Source organism: Trachypithecus francoisi, unplaced genomic scaffold (assembly GCF_009764315.1).
Source record: "Trachypithecus francoisi isolate TF-2019V2 unplaced genomic scaffold, Tfra_2.0 Lachesis_group4, whole genome shotgun sequence".
In the NCBI taxonomy this organism is placed as follows: domain Eukaryota; kingdom Metazoa; phylum Chordata; class Mammalia; order Primates; family Cercopithecidae; genus Trachypithecus; species Trachypithecus francoisi.
This window is the reverse complement of record NW_022681469.1, coordinates 101,441,221-101,462,735: the sequence shown is the minus strand read 5'-3', so window position 1 is coordinate 101,462,735 and position 21,515 is coordinate 101,441,221. Positions and strand designations below refer to the sequence as shown.

General features: G+C 40.2%; 1 protein-coding gene across 3 annotated transcripts in view; it reads right to left on the bottom strand.

Moving 5' to 3' along the window:
- CHN2 (chimerin 2) overlaps positions 1-21,515 on the bottom strand; it is a 320,147-nt gene that overhangs the window by 72,771 nt on the left and 225,861 nt on the right. The gene's annotated exons all lie outside the window — the stretch shown is intronic.

The window sequence follows — 21,515 nt, the reverse complement described above, 5'->3', positions numbered from 1 at the left end:
CCAGCCAGCCTCCAGCCATTCCAGCTACAATAGCTCAGATGCCAAGTAGGTGAGTGAGGTCACTGATGATTTCTCGGGCCCAGCTGAAATGCCCCAGACAAAACCATGTGAAACAGAGATAAGCCATCTCTGAAAGCCTTGGCCAACATGCAGAATCATCAGCAAATGCTTCTTAGTGTTTAAAGTCACTACATTTTGGGGTAATTTGTTATGCAGCCATAGATAACTGAAATGAGTGGGAAATAGCATCTACCAGTGTTAGTTACAAAGGGTTAAACAGAATTTATTCTGAAATATAAAAAAGGTATGCATATATAGACTTCAAATATTTACATTGTTAATCAATTTATTCGTTTGTTACAAGGACTCAAGTTTCAAAGACTGTATTACTTTTTCCATCAGCATAAATAAAATGTATAATGGTGATTTCTTTCACAATTCTAAACTACTGGAAGCTTGGAAAGTTGTTCTATAAGCAAAGACCATGGGTGAGTATCTCAGATAAAGCAAAACTTAGAGAAGCCTTATGTGGGAACCATAATATAATGGTAGACACTTTCTCAAGTATTTCCTGCCTTTTTCCTGAACTCTTGTTCTAACAAGTTCTTGTCCAGTTCTTATTAGGTTTGACCAAATGACCTGCTTTGGGCAATAAAATGTGAGTGGAGGAGACATTAGCCAGTACTGAGTGGGAGCAGGGAGAACCTTTGTTTCACACCCTGCCATCTCTTTCACCCTCTCCTCTTTCCTGAGGCCAGCACATCTCAGATAAGGGCGCTCCTTTGGCCTAGGTCCTGCAATGATGATAACACAAAAAAGAGATGCAGCCAACCCATGAAAAACATGTGATATAAATCTTTATTGTCATGTAAGGCACTGAGACGTTGAGGTTGTTTGTAAACAGAGAAAGTAGAACCTATGATGATAGATGTGTGTGCGTGTGTATAGATACACACCCACACATATATAGTCATGTATTGCTTAATGACAGAGATAAGTTCTGAGAAATGCATCATTAGGTGATTCTGTCATTGTGCGAACATCAGATGTACTTACACAAACCTAGTGTACTTACATGAACCTAGATGGCAGAGTCTACTATGTACCTAGGCTATGCTGTCATATACGTGGTCGGTTGTTGACCAACTTCAGTACTTCTCAACTTATACATCCAAATAGGCAACATGACCTCTGCTCTCATTCAGTTCTATTTCAGTTAGAAATTCAATGAAATTGAAAGCAATGGGGATTAAGTGGAGAGAATCATAAGAAATGGAAAAAATAAGGAAAAACCTAGGCAGCTTTCAGGTACTAATTGCTAAAAAAAAAAAAAAAAATGGCTGTTTTAAAACGACCTCATATGTATGCAGTATCAGTGACAATACTGTTTACTTTAGCAGTAGTTAGGAGAATGGGTGTGGATACATGCCCAGTATAAACTGACATGAGAACACAGACACAATATATGCATATGACAGTCTTGCATGTGGGAAAATGAAATGGTTTAATGACAGAAATCCACTATGTCAGGCTGTGTGCACACTGAAACCTGGCTGTGGGTAGTGGGAATTAGAAGTATATACTCTGAACCCTCAGAGTGGGACGGTTCAGTTATCAACAGATGATTCTGTTGTTATTTATACAGTCTGGAACTGAAAGAGCCCTTCAAATAACACTAAGCAGAGATAGCAACAACAAATAGAGCCAATCCACCTTTGAAATAAAAGCCCTGGTGTCCATACAGATCAGGTTGAGCTCAATCAACCCTGCACAGAGCAGTCTAATCCTACTTGGTTGGCACGTGTCTACCCTCCCTCCCACATACACCACTATAGCTTTTAGGCCACTGTAACCTGAGATGCACCCATCTGAGTCATAAGAATCTGACTTGATGAGGAGTTACAACTAATACCTTCCTGTTGCTTCTGAGTCATTTCTTTCCTTTCTTTCCAGATTTTTAAATTTGAGATGAAATTCCCATACCATCAAATGAACCATTTTAAAGTATACAATTCAAGGTTCATCCATGTTGTAGCATGTATCGGAATTTCATTCCTTTATATAACCAAACAATATTCAATTGTATGTATATACCACTGTTTGTTTATCCAAGCACGTGTTGATGGACATTTGGCAGGTTTCTATCTTTTGGCTACCATGGGTTGTTCTGTTATGAACATTTGTATACAAGTGTCGTTTCGGTACCTGTCTTACATCGAGATGTGGAATTTATGAGTTACATGGTAATTCTACTTTTAACTTTTTAAAGAACTGCTAGACTGTTTTCCACAGAGGCTGTACCAATTTACACTTCTACCAGCAATGTATGAAGGTTCTGATTTCTCCACATCCTCACCAATACTTGTTATTTTCCTTTTTTTAAAATAAATTATAGCCATCCTAGGGTGTGTGAGGTAATATCAATGCGGTTTTGATTGCATTTCCCTAATGACTAATAATGTTGGACATGTTTTCATGTGCTTGTTGGCCATTTGTATATTTTCTTTGGAAAAATATTGATTGAAGTTTCTTGCCTATTTTTTCATTAGATTGTCTCTTGGTTGTTGAATTGTAAGAGCCTTATCAGATATATGACTTTCAAGTATCTTATTCCATTCTGTAGGTTCTCTGTTCACTTTCTGACAATATCCTTTGATGTACAAAAGTTTTGATTTTGATCAGATTCAATGTTCTATGTTTCTTTCTTGCTCATGCTTTTGGCATCATATTTAAGAATCCATTGCCACATCCAAGGTGATGAAGACTTGCCATTTGTTTTCTTCAAAGAAATGTTTTCTTTTAAGGTCTTAACTCTAATATGAGGTTGTTGATCCATTTTGAGTTAGTTCATGTAGATGGTGTGAGGTGGCCCAAATCAATTCTTTTGTTTGAGGATCTCCAGTTGTCCCAGCACTATGTAATTGAGAGATTATTCATTCTTTCTCCCATTGAATGCTCTTGGCATCCTTGTCAAAAATCAACTGGGCCGGGTGCGGTGGCTCAAGCCTGCAATCCCAGCACTTTGGGAGGCCGAGACGGGTGGATCACGAGATCAGGAGATCAAGACCATCCTGGCTAACACGGTGAAACCCCATCTCTACTAAAAAAGAATACAAAAAAACTAGCCAGGCGAGGTGGCGGCGCCTGTAGTCCCAGCTACCTGGGAGGCTGAGGCAGGAGAATGGTGGGAGCCCGGGAGGCGGAGCTTGCAGTGAGCCAAGATCCGGCCACTGCACTCCAGCCTGGGCGACAGAGTGAGACTCCGTCTCAAAAAAAAAAAAAAATCAACTGGACATGGATCTCAACAAAAAAATCAAACTTAATTCTTCTATTTAACTGAGGCTTTGTGTCCTTTGATTACCACCTCCCCATGCTAAGAGAATAAATCTCAAATGTTCTCATCACAGAAAATATCAAGTATTAGGTGATGGATAGGTTAATTAGCTTGATCTAATCATTTCACATTGTATTAAAAAATCATAACATCATTTTGTACCTCATATACAACTATAATTTGTCAATAAATAATAAAAAACAAAAAAGTTCTAGTATCTTTCAAGTCAAAAAATTGAGAAATATAAAATAAAAACTTCTACCAGAAAATCAATTGGCCATAGAGGTATGGGCTTTTTCTTGATTTTGATGACGGGTTTGGATATCACACACCTTGAAAGCAGATTAGCAGTCCTTTGCACTGCATTTTCTCAAACTCCTTTTCCTCTCTGTGCATTTTTTTTTTTTTTGAGACAGAGTCTCACTGTGTTGCCCAGGCTGGAGTGCAGTGGCATGATCTCAGCTCACAGCAACTTCTGCCTCCTGGGTTCAAGAGATTCTCCTGCCTCCCGAGTAGCTGGGATTACAGGCATGTGCCACCATGCCTGGCTAATTTTTGTATTTTTAGTTGAGATGGGGTTTCGCCATGTTGGTCAGGCTGGTCTCGAACCCCTGATCTCAGGTGATCCACCTGCCTCAGCCTCCCAAAGCGCTAAGATTACAGCTCTGAGCTACCACGCCCAGCCTCTGTGCACTCGTTAATTGTTGTTGTATAGTGACAACAACCAGTGTGCATTCAAGCTCTCTAACCTGTGTTATTTTCATTGGTTACTATTACTTTTATTTTTGCCATTGGCTAAAGACTGAATCGCACAAACATTTTGTATCCTATAAATGTTATGTTTGCGAGGTTGTCTTAGGTATACACTACATTTTAGCCACAAAAGAGCATATTTAATGCAGATAAACTACCATCCTATAATCAGTGAAGGGGATGAACCTGGCTAGATTTTGTTGTTTTTCAGAATTTGGAGTTGTGTTCAATGTGTACATAAATTTTTATTTCTAAACATACTCTACTAGGAGTCTTGTTTCTTTAAAAGATAGTTCTGACAAAATGATTTCTTGTCACTAGTATGTGGTTTACAGTCAGACTTCAAGCCTGGTTCAAGTCCCAGCTCCTTCTCTTACTAGGTGGAACTTGAACCAGTTAATTAACCTCCACAAGCCTCAGTTTGCCTGTCTGTAAAATGGAGATAATAACAACACCCTCCACAGAGTTGTGAGAACCTAATAAGATAATGTGCACGGAAATACTTTATAAGGTGCTAGACAAATGTGAGTTACTGTTAGTGTGGCTTTAACTCAACATCTGCAGTGGTTGTTTTACATTATACTTAAGTCACTTTATTCAATCAAGAAGTATTTCTGACTATGTCCCAAGAAACATTCTGGACCATAGGCCCAAAGCTGTGAATAAGAGACACAGGAACCTCACACATCTACTGAGCAGAAGCAGGACATAAACCAGCAAGCAAATCACTGAGGATGATGATGTCAGACAGCAGAGAGTCACATGGGGGATGTGGATGAAGAGGGCCTGGGTGAGGATGGTCAGCTGAGGAAGACCTTCTTAGAGGGGCAACACTGGAGCCAACACCTGAAGGACAAGAAAAAGCAAGAATGGAAAGATCTTGGGGGGAAGAAGACCCCAGGCAGAGAACACCAGACATGCAAAGTCATTCTAAGGCGAGAATGAACGTGGCAGAGTAAGGAACAGGAAGAAGCCAGTTAAACTCAGTTCAACAATTTTACTGAATGGCTGTTATATACCAGGCAAAGTTCCATCCTAAGTACCCAGAAGACCATGCTGAAAAAGGTTAAGTCCCTGTCACTACATGTCCAGTTTGGCTTCTGGTTTTCTATTCCAATGGCACTCACATACGTGTAAATATTCATGATGACAACATCATGACACAAGACTGTTTAGTTTCTATACAACTAGGGAAGTCTCCTTTTTGTCCACTGAAAACCAGTACAGGCAAAACCTCCTTAATTGGCCTGGTATGCAGCAGACTCTTAAGAAACAGTAGGTTTTGTAGGATGAATAACAGGTTAATGAGGCAAATGTCACATTCATTAGTCCTCTGATAAATATGAGGTAAATAGGCATCTCTAGTAACAGACCAGTCAGTGAATCAGTCAAACTAAGATAATAGGAAAACAGTATCTGTGCCTCTCCAACATTTGAAGAGGAATTCAAAATAATATTGTGAATAGTTCTAAACAATTGTTTCTACAATGTACAACTGTCTAATAGTACTCTCAACAAAGGTTGTTTAATCAGCCAGTAATGGCTATCTAAAACAGAATGTTCCAAAGGGAGATACAAAATATGAAGGGATATTTCCTGAAAACAAAATAAAACGGACAAAAATCACATGATCTCATGGCATAAGAGCAGAGGAAAGAGGTTCCCCAAACAGTGCAAAGTAGGTAAAGTTATATTGGCTATCCATCTTAATATGAGTACAAATGTGTAAAACAGGCAACTGAAATTGAATCTAAGGAAATAGTTAAACATTTGCAAAGATTTAGCTACACGGATGTTCATTGCAGAGTTGTTTCTAATATGGAAAAAAAAAAAGAATGAACTTAAACATCTAACCATAGAGGTAGTTAAATTAGTTACAGTGCATTCATCCAATGAATTGCTACACAGCCATTAAAAATGATTTTGTTAAAGGTTATTTGGTGATCTAGAAATATGTTCAGAACAAATTGCTTTAAAAAAAAACAGCCTTTGAGTTGTCAAATAATAAGATTCTAGGGTTACTTTATGGTTAAGATTTAAGTAGAATGGCATGAATCTCTTGAATCTGCATAGTGTTTATTTCAATAGGTAAAAAATTTACATGGTTCTCTAGCTACTCCTGAGCGTTGGGGGCTGGTGTGGGGTATGCCTCCTTGGGAACTGCTTCCTGCTTTGGCTAGAGTTGCATGCTGCTCTGTGTCTCACCCCTTCATTGACTGTTCCTTTTCTGCCCACCAGTATCCATGACAGACATCGCCATTTTTCCCATATGTTCCACTCTCAAATCTACATGTGTTGCAGATTTTACTAGACTAAGAGATAAGGGTGAGGTGAGACCAGGAGGGACAGTTTCGTTAAAGTATCATCTAGCAATCCATTCAAAATTATATGTCAGACACCCGTGTTCTTAAAGCTCTTCAGCCATTTTCATTGACCTTGACTCCCCAACGAAGCTCTAGGCTCTTGCTCTGACCCCTCCGGGCTCCATGTATGTATATTTGTATATTTAACTTAAACATAAACGATACAATGCTTTTTATTTTATTCCTTTCTTTTTAAGACTAAGCTTGGAAGGTTTTTTCTTTCTAAATAATCTATATAGGTATTTTTTTTCCCCTAAGCAAAGAGTTATCTACCCAGGAGAGAAATTATGCTAAGCCTCTTAGCAGGAAGAAGCCGCTTTTGGATTCTTAAGGTTTTTGGCCTATTATGGTTTTAGAGATCTTAAACCCTGGGAAGATATGCACCAGCATATGGCCTTGGAAATCTCTACTAGGTCAGGTACAGATGCTCAACAAATGTTTTCTTAAAACTTTATTGTCTAATTTGTGTACAATGAAGATGTAATATTTAAATGACTTTTGTAAGAATATGGCAATAAAATATTGAAAAATTTAAAATTTAAGGATATAACAAATATATATTTACAGAGATGTAGACATTAGCAGGAAATAGTATCTCTGGTGGATTTCAGAAACCTTTATTATCATCTTTTTTGCTTATCTGTAACCTCTACTTATTATTCAGTGAGCATATTATGTAACAGTAAGATCAAAGAGTAAATTTTATCATTATTATTAATTTTAATAAGAAGCAATAACCTGATATTAAAGTATAGCTTAAATAAAAGGTTAGGATTGATTGGAATATAAAAGTTTAACACTCTGGGAATTCCATGAATGTGTGCTGTGAGCCCAATACTTAGGAACCTATTTCACTGAATGTGCGCTGGACATTATTTATTCAAATATCATCCCAATTAAGAGAGAATCAGAAGTATAAGAAATTTGTTGGTTTATATTCACATGATTGGTTAATAATTTAGGGGTCAAATGGTGTGGTCTATAGTCTCTCTTTGGAGAATTCAAATACTTTTTTGGGGGTGTCACCAGGCACAATCTTTGGAAGTGCATGAGACCAAATGCCATTAAGAATCAGAAGGCAGGGCTGCCTCTCTTTAGTCCAGGGTCAGGGTGCCCTTCATATAGTCATGCTGGGGACAACAGGGACTGCAATGAAACTCCAAGGTCAAAACTATACCTTAACAAAGGCTTGTTGAGCACCTATAAGTTGGCAGCATTTTTCCCATCAATATTCAAGCATAATATTCAAATAATCAGTATTCAAGCATAATAGTCAATATTCAAACAAAATATTCAAATATAAGCATAGGTATATAAAAGCCAATTTACCTACTTTAAAAAGTGTGGATAGGTACTGGGGTCCTTGACATGCTGCCTAGTCTTAATGGTCAAAGTGTAGTCTCTGGACCAGCAGCCCAGCATCTCTGGGAGCTGCTGAGAGATGCAGAATCTTGAACCCCAGCCCAGTCCTACCCAATCAGAATATGCCCTTTCAGGAGATTCCCAGGGCTGGAGGGAATGCAAAGGTTTGGGGTGTGCCTCTCTAGTATTCTATGGTCTCCAACTAGAGGCATCATTCCAGGGCTTGCCATGCATGCTGCATGCTGCATTTGTGTTTACAGGGCAGATGTTGCATCTTTAGGGCAAGCAAAATCTAGTGAGAGAAGACTGCTTCATTCCATACCTTAGTTAAAATTCTGGGCTGATTATATCCTAGAATCCAACTTTCACCCCTCCTCATGATCCAAAACATGAAAAAATAATTAAAAAAAAAAAAAGGATCTTCCAACAGCACTTAGAGAGGTGTGAATAATTTTTTTTCTCAGTTTAATGACTTATTTGGCTGCTGCTGGAAGTTTTATCCACTCCAGCTTGAAGAAAAGTGCTTTGTCTGAATTCTTAGACTGGTGGTTCTTAACCTATGGCCTGTATCAGAGTTAACCAGAGGGCTTATTAAAATGTAGTCATGTACTGCATAATGACTTTGGTCAATGACAGACCCCATATACCATGGTGGTCCCATAAGATTATAATATTAAAACTTTAACTGTACCTTGTCTGTGTCTAAATATATTTGATACACAATACTCACTATTGTGTTACAGTTGCCCCAAGAATTCAGTACAGTACCATGCTGCACAGGTTTGTAGCCTAGGAGCACTAGGGCATACCATATAGCCAAGGTATGCAGTGGGCTCTACACCCAGTTTGTGTAAGTACGTTCTATGGTTTTTGCACGATGACAAAATTGCCTGATGACACACTTCTCAGAATGCATCCCTGTTACTAAGCGACATGTGACTCCCACAGTATCTGACTCAGAAAATCTGAGCTGGGTCCCAAGCATTTGCATTTCTAACAGTTCCCAGGGGATGCAGAAGCTGTTGGTTTCTGGTCCAGAGCCCACACTTTGGAAATCACTCTCCTCTCCTAAATCATTCACTTTTGGTTTCTCTCATTTGGCTCTTTAAAAATAATTGATGAACAGATGGATATGTTTACTGGCTTCTGTTTTTCATTCTCTCACTATGATCTGGTTGATTTTTGTTTTTGTTTTTTGAGACAGAGTCTCACTCTGTTGCCCAGGCTGGAGTGCAGTGGTACAATCTTGGCTTACTGAAGCCTTGACTTTCTAGGCTTGAGCTATCCTCCTAACTCAGTTCCCAAGGAGCTGGAACTACAGGTGCATGCCATCATGCCTGGCTAATTTTTTGTATTTTTTGTAGAGATGGGGTTTTGCCATGTTGCCCAGGCTGGTCTCAAACTCCTGTCCTCAAGCAATCTGCCTGCCTTGGCCTTCCAAATTGCTAGGATTACAGGCATGAGCCACTGTGCCTGGCCTGTTAATATCTTTTCCAAATACTGTACATGACAAGTTTCTGAGGGAAAGGACTATGTCTTTAGACCTGTGGTGACCTCCTCCAAAAGATATATTCAACCCCAGTACCTGTGACTATGGCCTTGTTTGGAAATAGGGTCTTGGCAGATGTAATAAAGTTAAGATGAGGTCATACTGGATTAAGATAGGCCCTAATCCAATGACAGGATTCCTTATAGGGAAAGAGGAATTTGTACACAGAGACCCACAAAGAAAATGCCATGTGACAATGGAGGCAGAGATTGAAATGAGGTAGTCAAAGACTGCTGGCAACCACCGAAAACTAGGAAGAGGCCAGAGAAGATCCTCCCCTAGAGCCTTCAGAGACAGCATGGCTCAGAAAATACCTTGACTTCTGACTTCCTGCCTCCAGAATTGAGAAGAAAAAAAAAAAAAAAAAAAGTCTGTTGTTCTTTCTAGATCAGGCAACTCTACAACCAGGTTTGTCCACGACCCTTCTGGTTTATTCCTGTATATCTCATTTCACTCTAAAAAATCTGTATCCATTAGTCACTGTAATATAAATAATCACTTATGGTCAAGACAAGGAAAATACACTGGTACTTCCTACCTCCGTGACCTTGGTTCTTGCCAACTCCCTTCAGTCCAGTACTTTCCAGTTGTACACATCTTTCAAATCTCATTTCACTCACAAGACTTTCCTTGACCCCAAATGCCCTTCTTGGGTTTCCAGGCCTTATCACAATAGAACATAAAGCAACTATGACTTTGTATTCTATTTCTTTGTGTACACATCACTTTTGCCAAAGTGTAACAAAAAAAATATCTCCCCCTACAGCATGTAGCACTGTGCATTTTGCATTACAGGGACATGATAAATGTTGGCTGACTTAAACACTGAATGAAAGAAATAGCCCTAAATAAAGCACTCCTGCCAGTAAGAGCTGATCCCTCTGATGGAAAAACTATATCCACGCAAGAAGTCCTTTTGGTAACCATTTTCTGGAATGTCTTTTTATACACTAGGAGTTACAGAGCTGTCGCCAACAGAGGAATGCCGGAGCTACAGCCTCCCAGTTGTCAGCTCTAGTTCCACACAAACCTTTTTCTTCTGGTTGCAGCAGACAAATTATAGCTCCAGAGAAAAACATAATTATATTCCAAAAGGGACAGCTGCTGAAAATACCCTAACGATGAACAAAACAACAACGAGAGATAAACCAGGATTACCCGTGATGCACAGCTAGTCCAAAACAATCCAGGGATCATTATAAAATGATTTCACATCTGTTGTCCTTTGTTTTTCAGTCTAAAACTATGAAATACGAGTCTGCCAGGTACAGTTAAATCAATCACATTTCCATATGTATTTACTAATGATGTTGATTCCTTCCAGCACATACCCACACTCCCATTGTATTTATGGCTTAGTAGGCAAGTACAATGTGATTTCTGAGTTAGGATCTTTTAATTGGCCAACCTTGAAAAGCTCCATTTCTTTCTGGGTTACCCCGATCAGCAAACTTGGAGACAAATTATGGGGAGAGGGCAGTGGGTAGAGTTCATAGCTGACAGCAGGAAGAGAATAGCAAACAATACTAGACTAGACTAGAAAAGGTACTAGCCTTGGGCTATCCCTTGAGGGAACCTGGAGGCCTGAAGAATGCCAATAGTCTATTGGGACATCACCGTATTATAGCAAGACATATCATTCATGCTTCTGGGTCAGCATGTTATGACTGAATGTTTCACCCTAGGAATAGCTACGGAATTTCACAGTGAGGCACACCATGGAAAGGCAGGGTATCAAAGGAACCACAGAAAACCGGTTCACAACTCTTAGACCCCATACTCACACTGGCAGTGAAAAAAAAACAGGGAAGGTGGTTGAACACTAGGAAAGGATTCATAAGGAGAGTCTTTTGATCAACTCAGCTGTGAGTCCCTAAACCCCTAAATCCTGCAGAAATGGAGGGCACTTAACCGAAGTTGAGACCACCTGAGCCATCTTAGGGTGCGATCCCAAGGCTGTCAGCCTGTAGGGTAAGATGAGAGGGCCCTATCTGGAAAGCAACAGCATTTCCACCTAACTGAGCATTTCTCAAAATCAGGCCATCGGGACCATCTGGAAGGTTAAGGGACTTGAAAAAAGAGTTCTTTGTTGGAAAAGCAGGGGCTGATGGGAGTGTGGCTACTGTGCATTGCTAAGGTGGCCCTGTGGCCCTCCTTCCTGATTGCCCAATACAGCTGCTGGATGGTCTCAGTTCATGACTGTTGGCCTGGTGAAATCATGACTACCCCTGCCCCATTCACTCTCACTTTCACTGTCCGGTTTAGCTGACAGTTTAGAAGAAGTTATATTGCCACCTATGTATTTCTTCTGTTGCAAGAACTGCAGTCAGAGGGGTCTAGTGGAACAACCTTCTAAGAACCCACAAATGTGCCCCACCATGCCCAGTAAGTGTGAAGCCTTCTTAGGATGGTATCAGTCAAGGAAGAACTCTCCCTGATCTTTGCATCCCTACCCTATGGGCAGTGAGCTAAGGAACAAGGGTGAAGTACGAGGGAAGAAGCTGATGTCATCCCTTGCCAGGCAGGCAGCACCCTCCCTAAGTTAGCCGTGGCTGAGGGAGGAGAGATTTAACTCTATAATCCAGTTTGGATTTTCCAGTATTATTCAGGACTAGGAATTCTGATTGTCAAAATACACCTGTTTTGAGATCGAAAGTGATGGTAGGGCCTTCTATTAGCTACAAGTGGCTAGAAAAGTCAGGGGACATGACAGAGCATTTATCCGAGGAGCAGGGGCAAAACTTCCCTAAATGTAAGATTTTAATTGGACAGTTGCACTTTGATCATATTCTATGAGTCGTGGGTGTTCCCTATACCAGGTATGCTTACTGGTTAGGCTTGGGGACAGATTTTCTGCCCCCCAGCTACTCTCCCTTTCTTACTTGCCAGCAGGTCCCTGACTAGGGTTAGGCAGGAACATGCAAGGATCCCAGGAATTGACTAAGGAGACAGTCCAAGCCAATTACGGCTCCTTGTTCACTTTGTCCATGACTGGCCTACAGGAGGGCATGGAACAGAGCAGTGAGGGAAAGTCGGCTGGGGAGAGGCTTTCTCCTATAAAGGGTGGGATGGAGAAGTCCCTTTTTTTTTTTTTTTTTTTTTTTTTTTGCGCTATCACCTTTCTTACCCTCTGCTTAGGACACTGTCATGTGATGCCTCTGTTAAGTTTGGCTTAAACGTGTCTCATCTCCACACACAGTGAATGGTAACCTACTCTGATGCGTAAACAGACTTTTTGATGTATAAACTACTCTTGTAGCTAAGCTTCAGCCAACCAAATGTGGCCAGTTGTTTAAAGCAGGCTCAAAAAAGGCCACGGCCCAGCTGTAACCAATCTAGCTGTTTCTGCACCTCACTTCCATTTTCTGGGCATCACTTTCTTTTTGTTGTCCATAAATGTTATCTGACCACGTGGCAGCTCTGAGTCACTCAGAACCTATTCTGGTTCTACGGGCTGCCTGATTCTAGAATCACTCTTTGCTCAACTAAACTCCGTGAAATTTAATTTGTCTAAAGCTTTTAACACCCGTGATGGAACAGCAATCTTCCTGTGCACTTGCTGACCAAATCAAGGGGGCAGGCCACGTAGTGGGGCTGGCAGAGGCGCAATGAAAAGATTCTGGGTCTATGACAAAACCATCAGCTCCAACACATCCTGAAACCATCCTGTCTCTTGGCCTTTCTCTTCAGGAAACAACAAATGCCCTGCATGGTTTAAATCTTTTAGTTGGACTCTGTTATTCAACAAAGATTTGCTACCTTTAAACTCTAAGAAAATATTAAGCAATATATCCTATGCAAAGCGTGTTTCTTCTAAGTACAATAGAAATGGCTTCCTAAAGGGGAGCATCCTCAAGTGGATTTACCTTTTCTCCTTGAAAGAGTGTGCTTACATTCTCCACAGAGGTCTTATACTGCCAATTAATTATAACACAAACAGCATATGAAAGTGAAGATATAGCTATGAAGCTTAAATAGTTATATGCTAATTACACAAGGGTTCCTATATATAATAAAGTCCATATATAGCACAAAAGTACACCATATTGTTAGATACATTTCCAAATGTATACGTAAACATCTAAAATTAATCTAGTCACAACGAATATAAAAATCAAATTTCTTTTTTTTTTTTTTTTTTTAAATTATACTTTAAGTTCTAGGGTACATGTGCATGACGTTTATATCATGTATAACTCCCCCATGCAATCCCTCCCTCCTCCCCCCTCCCCATGATAGGCCCCAGTGTGTGATGTTCCCCTTCCCGAGTCCAAGTGATCTCATTGTTCAGTTCCCACCTATGAGTGAGAACATGCGGTGTTTGGTTTTCTCTTCTTGTGATAGTTTGCTAAGAATGATGGTTTCCAGCTGCATCCATGTCCCTACAAAGGACGCAAACTCATCCTTTTTTATGGCTGCATAGTATTCCATGGTGTATATGTGCCACATTTTCTTAATCCAGTCTGTCACAGATGGACATTTGGGTTGATTCCAAGTCTTTGCTATTGTGAATAGTGCCGCAATAAACATACGTGTGCATGTGTTTGTAGTAGAGTAATTTATAATCCTTTGGGTATATACCCAGTAGTGGGATGGCTGGGTCATATGGTACATCTAGTTCTAGATCCTTGAGGAAACGCCATACTGTTTTCCATAATGGTTGAACTAGTTTACAATCCCACCAACAGTGTAAAAGTGTTCCTATTTCTCCACATCCTCTCCAACACCTGTTGTTTCCTGACTTCTTAATGATTGCCATTCTAACTGGTGTGAGATGGTATCTCATTGTGGTTTTGATTTGCATTTCTCTGATGGCGAGTGATGATGAGCATTTTTTCATGTGTCTGTTGGCTGTATGGATGTCTTCTTTTGAGAAATGTCTGTTCATATCCTTTCCCCACTTTTTGATGGGGTTGTTTGTTTTTTTCTTGTATATTTGTTTGAGTTCTTTGTAGATTCTGGATATTAGCCCTTTGTCAGATGAGTAGGTTGCAAAAATTTTTTCCCATTCTGTAGGTTGCCTGTTCACTCTGATGGTAGTTTCTTTAGCTGTGCAAAAGCTCTTTAGTTTAATTAGATCCCATGTGTCAATTTTTGCTTTTGCTGCCGTTGCTTTTGGTGTTTTAGACATGAAGTCCTTGCCCATGCCTATGTCCTGAATGGTACTACCTAGATTTTCTTCTAGGGTTTTTATGGTATTAGGTCTAACATTTAAGTCTCTAATCCATCTTGAATTAATTTTCGTATAAGGGGTAAGGAAAGGATCCAGTTTCAGCTTTCTACTTATGGCTAGCCAATTTTCCCAGCACCATTTATTAAATAGGGAATCCTTTCCCCATTTCTGTTTCTCTCAGGTTTGTCAAAGATCAGATGGCTGTAGATGTGTGGTATTATTTCTGAGGACTCTGTTCTGTTCCATTGGTCTATATCTCTGGTTGTGGTACCAGTACCATGCTGTTTTGGTTACTGTAGCCTTGTAGTATAGTTTGAAGTCAGGTAGCGTGACGCCTCCAGCTTTGTCCTTTTGACTTAGGATTGTCTTGGCAATGTGGGCGCTTTTTGGTTCCATATGAACTTTAAAGCCGTTTTTTCCAATTCTGTGAAGAAAGTCATTGGTAGCTTGATGGGGATGGCATTGAATCTATAAATAACCTTGGGCAGTATGGCCATTTTCACGATATTGATTCTTCCTATCCATGAGCATGGTATGTTCTTCCATTTGTTTGTGTCCTCTTTGATTTCACTGAGCAGTGGTTTGTAGTTCTCCTTGAAGAGGTCCTTTACATCCCTTGTAAGCTGGATTCCTAGGTATTTTATTCTCTTTGAAGCAATTGTGAATGGAAGTTCATTCCTGATTTGGCTCTCTGCTTGTCTGTTACTGGTGTATAAGAATGCTTGTGATTTTTGCACATTAATTTTGTATCCTGAGACTTTGCTGAAGTTGCTTATCAGCTTAAGGAGATTTTGGGCTGAGACGATGGGGTTTTCTAAATATACAATCATGTCATCTGCAAACAGGGACAATTTGACTTCTTCTTTTCCTAACTGGATACCCTTGATTTCTTTCTCTTGCCTGATTGCCCTAGCCAGAACTTCCAACACTATGTTGAATAGGAGTGGTGAGAGAGGGCATCCCTGTCTTGTGCCAGTTTTCAAAGGGAATTTTTCCAGTTTTTGCCCATTCAGTATGATATTAGCTGTGGGTTTGTCATAAATAGCTCTTATTATTTTGAGGTACGTTCCATCAATACCAATTTATTGAGCGTTTTTAGCATAAAGGGCTGTTGAATTTTGTCAAAAGCCTTTTCTGCATCTATTGAGATAATTATGTGGTTCTTGTCTTTGGTTCTGTTTATATGCTGGATTACGTTTATTGATTTGCGAATGTTGAACCAGCCTTGCATCCCAGGGATGAAGCCCACTTGATCATGGTGGATAAGCTTTTTGATGTGCTGCTGAATCCGGTTTGCCAGTATTTTATTGAGGATTTTTGCATCGATGTTCATCAGGGATATTGGTCTAAAATTCTTTTTTTTGTTGTGTCTCTGCCAGGCTTTGGTATCAGGATGATGTTGGCCTCATAAAAAGAGTTAGGGAGGATTCCCTCTTTTTCTATTGATTGAAATAGTTTCAGAAGGAATGGTACCAGCTCCTCCTTGTACCTCTGGTAGAATTCAGCTGTGAATCCATCTGGTCCTGGACTTTTTTGGTTGGTAGGCTATTAATTGTTGCCTCAATTTCAGAGCCTGCTATTGGTCTATTCAGGGATTCAACTTCTTCCTGGTTTAGTCTTGGAAGAGTGTAAGTGTCCAGGAAATTATCCATTTCTTCTAGATTTTCTAGTTGATTTGCGTAGAGGCATTTATAGTATTCTCTGATGGTGTTTGTATTTCTGTGGGTCGGTGGTGATATCCCCTTTATCATTTTTTATTGCGTCTATTTGATTCTTCTCTCTTTTCTTCTTTATTAGTCTAGCTAGCGGTCTGTCAATTTTGTTGATCTTTTCAAAAAACCAACTCCTGGATTCATTGATTTTTTGGAGGGTTTTTTGTGTCTCTATCTCCTTCAGTTCTGCTCTGATCTTAGTTATTTCTTGCCTTCTGCTAGCTTTTGAATGTGTTTGCTCTTGCCTCTCTAGTTCTTTTAATTGTGATGTTAGAGTGTCAATTTTAGATCTCTCCTGCTTTCTCTTGTGGGCATTTAGTGCTATAAATTTCCCTCTACACACTGCTTTAAATGTGTCCCAGAGATTCTGGTATGTTGTATCTTTGTTCTCATTGGTTTCAAAGAACATCTTTATTTCTGCTTCATTTCGTTATGTACCCAGTAGTCATTCAGGAGCAGGTTGTTCAGTTTCCATGTAGTTGAGCGGTTTTGATTGAGTTTCTTAGTCCTGAGTTCTAGTTTGATTGCACTGTGGTCTGAGAGACAGTTTGTTATAATTTCAGTTCTTGTACATTTGCTGAGGAGTGCTTTACTTCCAATTATGTGGTCAATTTTGGAATAAGTGCGATGTGGTGCTGAGAAGAATGTATATTCTGTTGATTTGGGGTGGAGAGTTCTATAGATGTCTATTAGGTCCGCTTGGTGCAGAGATGAGTTCAATTCCTGGATATCCTTGTTAACTTTCTGTCTGGTTGATCTGTCTAATGTTGACAGTGGAGTGTTGAAGTCTCCCATTATTATTGTATGGGAGTCTAAGTCTCTTTGTAGGTCTCTAAGGACTTGCTTTATGAATCTGGGTGCTCCTGTATTGGGTGCATATATATTTAGGAGAGTTAGCTCTTCCTGTTGAATTGATCCCTTTACCATTATGTAATGGCCTTCTTTGTCTCTTTTGATCTTTGATGGTTTAAAGTCTGTTTTATCAGAGACTAGGATTGCAACCCCTGCTTTTTTTTGTTCTCCATTTGCTTGGTAGATCTTCCTCCATCCCTTTATTTTGAGCCTATGTATGTCTCTGCATGTGAGATGGGTCTCCTGAATACAGCAGACTGATGGGTCTTGACTCTTGATCCAGTTTGCCAGTCTGTGTCTTTTAATTGGAGCATTTAGTCCATTGACATTTAAGGTTAATATTGTTATGTGTGAACTTGATCCTGTCATTATGATATTAACTGGTTATTTTGCTCGTTAGTTGATGCAGTTTCTTCCTAGCCTCGATGGTCTTTACATTTTGGCATGTTTTTGCAATGGCTGGTACCGGTTGTTCCTTTCCATGTTTAGGGCTTCCTTCAGGGTCTCTTGTAAGGCAGGCCTGGTGGTGACAAAATCTCTAAGCATTTGCTTATCTGTAAAGGATTTTATTTCTCCTTCACTGATGAAGCTTAGTTTGGCTGGATATGAAATTCTGGGTTTAAAATTCTTTTCTTAAAAATCAAATTTCTACCTTACAATCTTGTCTAAGTCTGTACTAGGACCCACTCAAGTCCTGCTCTCAAAGCTTCAGTATAAAACTCAATCATATTTTCCAGGGAACTGAACCTTGAACACATATTCCAGGGAACTGAACCTTGAACACATATTCCAGGGAACTGAACCTTGAAGTATGGGTGTGGGTATGTGTGTGTGTGTAACTCATGCTTTGTTCCAAAAAGTGTAAGATGGGCAACCTGTGATGTTGCTTGTCAAAGGTCATCAATTTCTCAACTTATAAAGTAGATTGTATGTAATTGGTATCAGATATCAAAGTGAACCAAAAACAACACAAACAAAAGAGCCTCTAAATTTAGCTCCCGCCATCTTTTACTGTTAGTTTCAAAGCAGATCAGAAATGTTTTTAGACTATTTCATTCTTACTACAATACCACCTGATTCTAAAAAGACTGATATCTCTTCTTTTACTTATGTGGTTAAATGCATAGCTATTTCAGATAAGTGTCTGCCAACTTTCAAATGACTGGGGCAAAAACTAGGCTCATTCTAGAATTGTCTGAAGTGGTCTGAGTATATGTAACCACATATTATTGCTCTTGGAGAACGCTAAACAAGATACTTGTGATATGCCTAGGGCAAGAGGCAATAAACCCTTGCAAACAGTCAACTATGGTAAAGATTGGGAGGTGGTGACCCACCCATTTCTGCTTTCTGTTGAGCAGTAGCCAGTTACAGTCCCCATTCAATGAAAATGCAAGTGGAAATGATGTGCTACTTCCAGAAATGGCCCATAGAAACCTCCCTGATGCGGCCCAGCGAGACTCATTTTCCAGCTGACCGGAACAGCCTCTCAGGATTTACATCATTGTGTCTCCAACTCTGGTCTCAGAACCTCTTTATGTTATTTATTTAGGGCCCTAAAAAGCTTTTGCTTCTGTGGGTTGCATCTGTTTATACTTACCAAGAAAACTTCAGAATATTAATACATTAGAAACATAAAAATATAAATTTTATAGGCCCCACATGCTAATATCAGTAGTTTTTAAATACAAATTAACCATATTGGCTCAAACAAAAAAATGACCAAAGTAGCATTATGTCCCATTTTTGCAAATCTCTTTGTTATCTAACTTGATAGAAGACAGTTGGATTCTCACATCTGGTTATATATTTCACTTGTTATGTTGTGTTGGTTGAAGAATAAGAAAAAAAAAAAAACTAGGCTTCTGCAGAGACACAGTTGGAAAAGGAGAGCCTTGTAGAAATGACCTGAATTTGAAATGGTCCCAGGGAACCCAGGGTTGTTGGATCTACTTAGAGAGCCAGTGATTTAGAGAGAGAGCCATATGATGTTAGGAGTCTGGGTTCCTAAATTACCACAAACAATGCAACCCAACCAGAAACATCCCCACTGGACCATGATCCAAGTGGGAAATGACCTTTGACTGCATTAAGCCACTAAGATTTGGGAATGTGTGTGTTATAGCAGCTGGCATTATTCTAATTAAAACGCTTACTCATGTGGTGGTAACCCTGTGCCAGATCTGTTTAAGCACTCTACTAACTCATTCACTCCTCTCTACAATCCTGCCAAGTTGTTGCTATTATAGTCCCCATTTTAGAGATGAGGAGACTGAGACAGAGAGAGATTAAGTGAATTATCCAAAGTCATACAACTAGTAAACGAGTCTAGCTAGTTCCAGAGTTTGTGCTCCCAAGTGCTCCCAATTACTCTGTCATGCTGCCTATAACCTTACCCAAATATTTCTCATCACCATCTTGCACCACCTATTCCAAACATGTCACATAAACATGAATAAAAAATGGCCGGGTGTGGAGATTCACGCCTGTAATCCCAGTACTTTGGGAGGTCAAGGCGGGTGGATCATGAGGTCAAGAGATCGAGACCATCCTGGTCAACATGGTGAAATCCTATCTCTACTAAAAATACAAAAATTATCTGGGCATGGTGGTGCGCACCTGTAGTCCCAGCTACTCAGGAGGCTGAGGCAGGAGAATCGCTTGAACCCAGGAGGCTGTGGTTTCAGTGAGCCAAGATCACACCACTGCACTCCAGCCTGGTGACAGAGTGAGACTCCATCTCAATAAAAAAGAATAAAAAATATACACTTGCACTGATAGCTCGCTTGCTCAACAAATACATGAGTTGCAACCCGTTTGGATGGGAGTTGGTAGGGGATAAACAGGAGAAATGCAGTTACCAAAGACTATGAAATCGAGGTAGTAGAGTGGACGGAGATGTGGTAGGCAGAATTTCAGATGCCCCCTATGACTGACTTTGCCACCTAAGGTTACTCCCCTGATTATGCCACATGATATTATGTTACATGATTATGTTATATGGTAAAAAGGATTCTGCAGATGTAATCATTCGACCTAAAGACGGGGAGGTGATCTGGGTGGATAATCATGAATCCTTCATTATTTATTTATTTTGAGACAGAGTCTTACTCTATTGCCCAGGCTAGCAGTACAGTGGCACGATCTCAGCTCACTGCAACCTCTGCCTCCCAGGTTCAAGAGATTCTTGTGCCTCAGCCTCCCAAGTAACTGGGATTATTGCATGTGCACCATACCCAAAACTAATTTTTGTATTTTTAGTAGAGACAGGGCTTCCCCATGTTGGCCAGGCTGGTCTCGAATCCTGACCTCAAGTGATCCACCCACCTCGGCCTCCCAAAGTGCTGGGATTATAGGCATGAGCCACTGCACCCAACTGTGCAGTGTAATCATGAATCCTTTAAAAGCAGAGAGTTTTCTCCAGCTGTGGGCAGAAGGAGATGTCAGAGAGATTCAGAGTGTGAAAAAGACTTGACGTGATGATGGGGGGACCATGTGAGAAGGAAGACGGGAGCCACTGGGAGCAAAGGCCAGTCCCTAGCAGCCAGCCAGCAAGGAAGTAAGGAGCTCAGATCTACAAACTCAAGGAACTGAATCCAGCCAATAACTTGAATGAGATTGGAAGTGCATTCCTCCCCAGAGCCCTCAGATAAGAGTCTGCCTGGTCCATGCCTAACTGGGCCTTGTGATACTCTGAGTGGAGAACCTCGTTGAGTCTGCTGGACTTCTGACCTACAGAACTGAGTGAATATCTGAGTGTTGTTTTAACCTGTTAAGTTGATGGCAATTTGTTACACAGCAATAGAAAACTAGTAGTGGAGGTAACTCCAGAGAGACTGGATATGTCTCATGTCATCTGCTTAAGCAAGAATGCCTTTGCTAGGGTTAAAGGCCACGGAAGGAGTCTAGGGGCAGTTGTCACTACTTCAAGCAACTAATGGCAAATAACCCTAAATACCAGCAAGTTCTCCTATGCAAACAAAAATAGATATATAAAAGAAACTCAAACCACACACTTCCTTATAAATACTTCCCCTTTACCACTGGCAACTTTAAACTAGTAGTCCATAAGTGTTTATTATTATTAACCATAGAAAAGGTAAGATCTTTCTGAAGGCAACATTTTTGATGCAAAAATCCCAGTGTCCTACAATCCATTAATCTCTCTTGCAGTCCACTTTTTTTTTTTTTTTTTTTTTTTGAGACAGAATCTTGCTGTTGCCCAGGCTGGAGTGCAGTGGCAGGACCTCGGCTCACTGCAGCCTCCACCTCCCCGGCTCAAGCAATTCTTCTGCTTCAGCCTCCTGAGTAGCTGGGATTACAGGCATGCCTCACCACGCCCAGCTAATTTTTGTATTTTTAGTAGAGACCAGGTTTCACCATGTTGGCCAGACTGGTCTTGAACTCCTGACCTCGT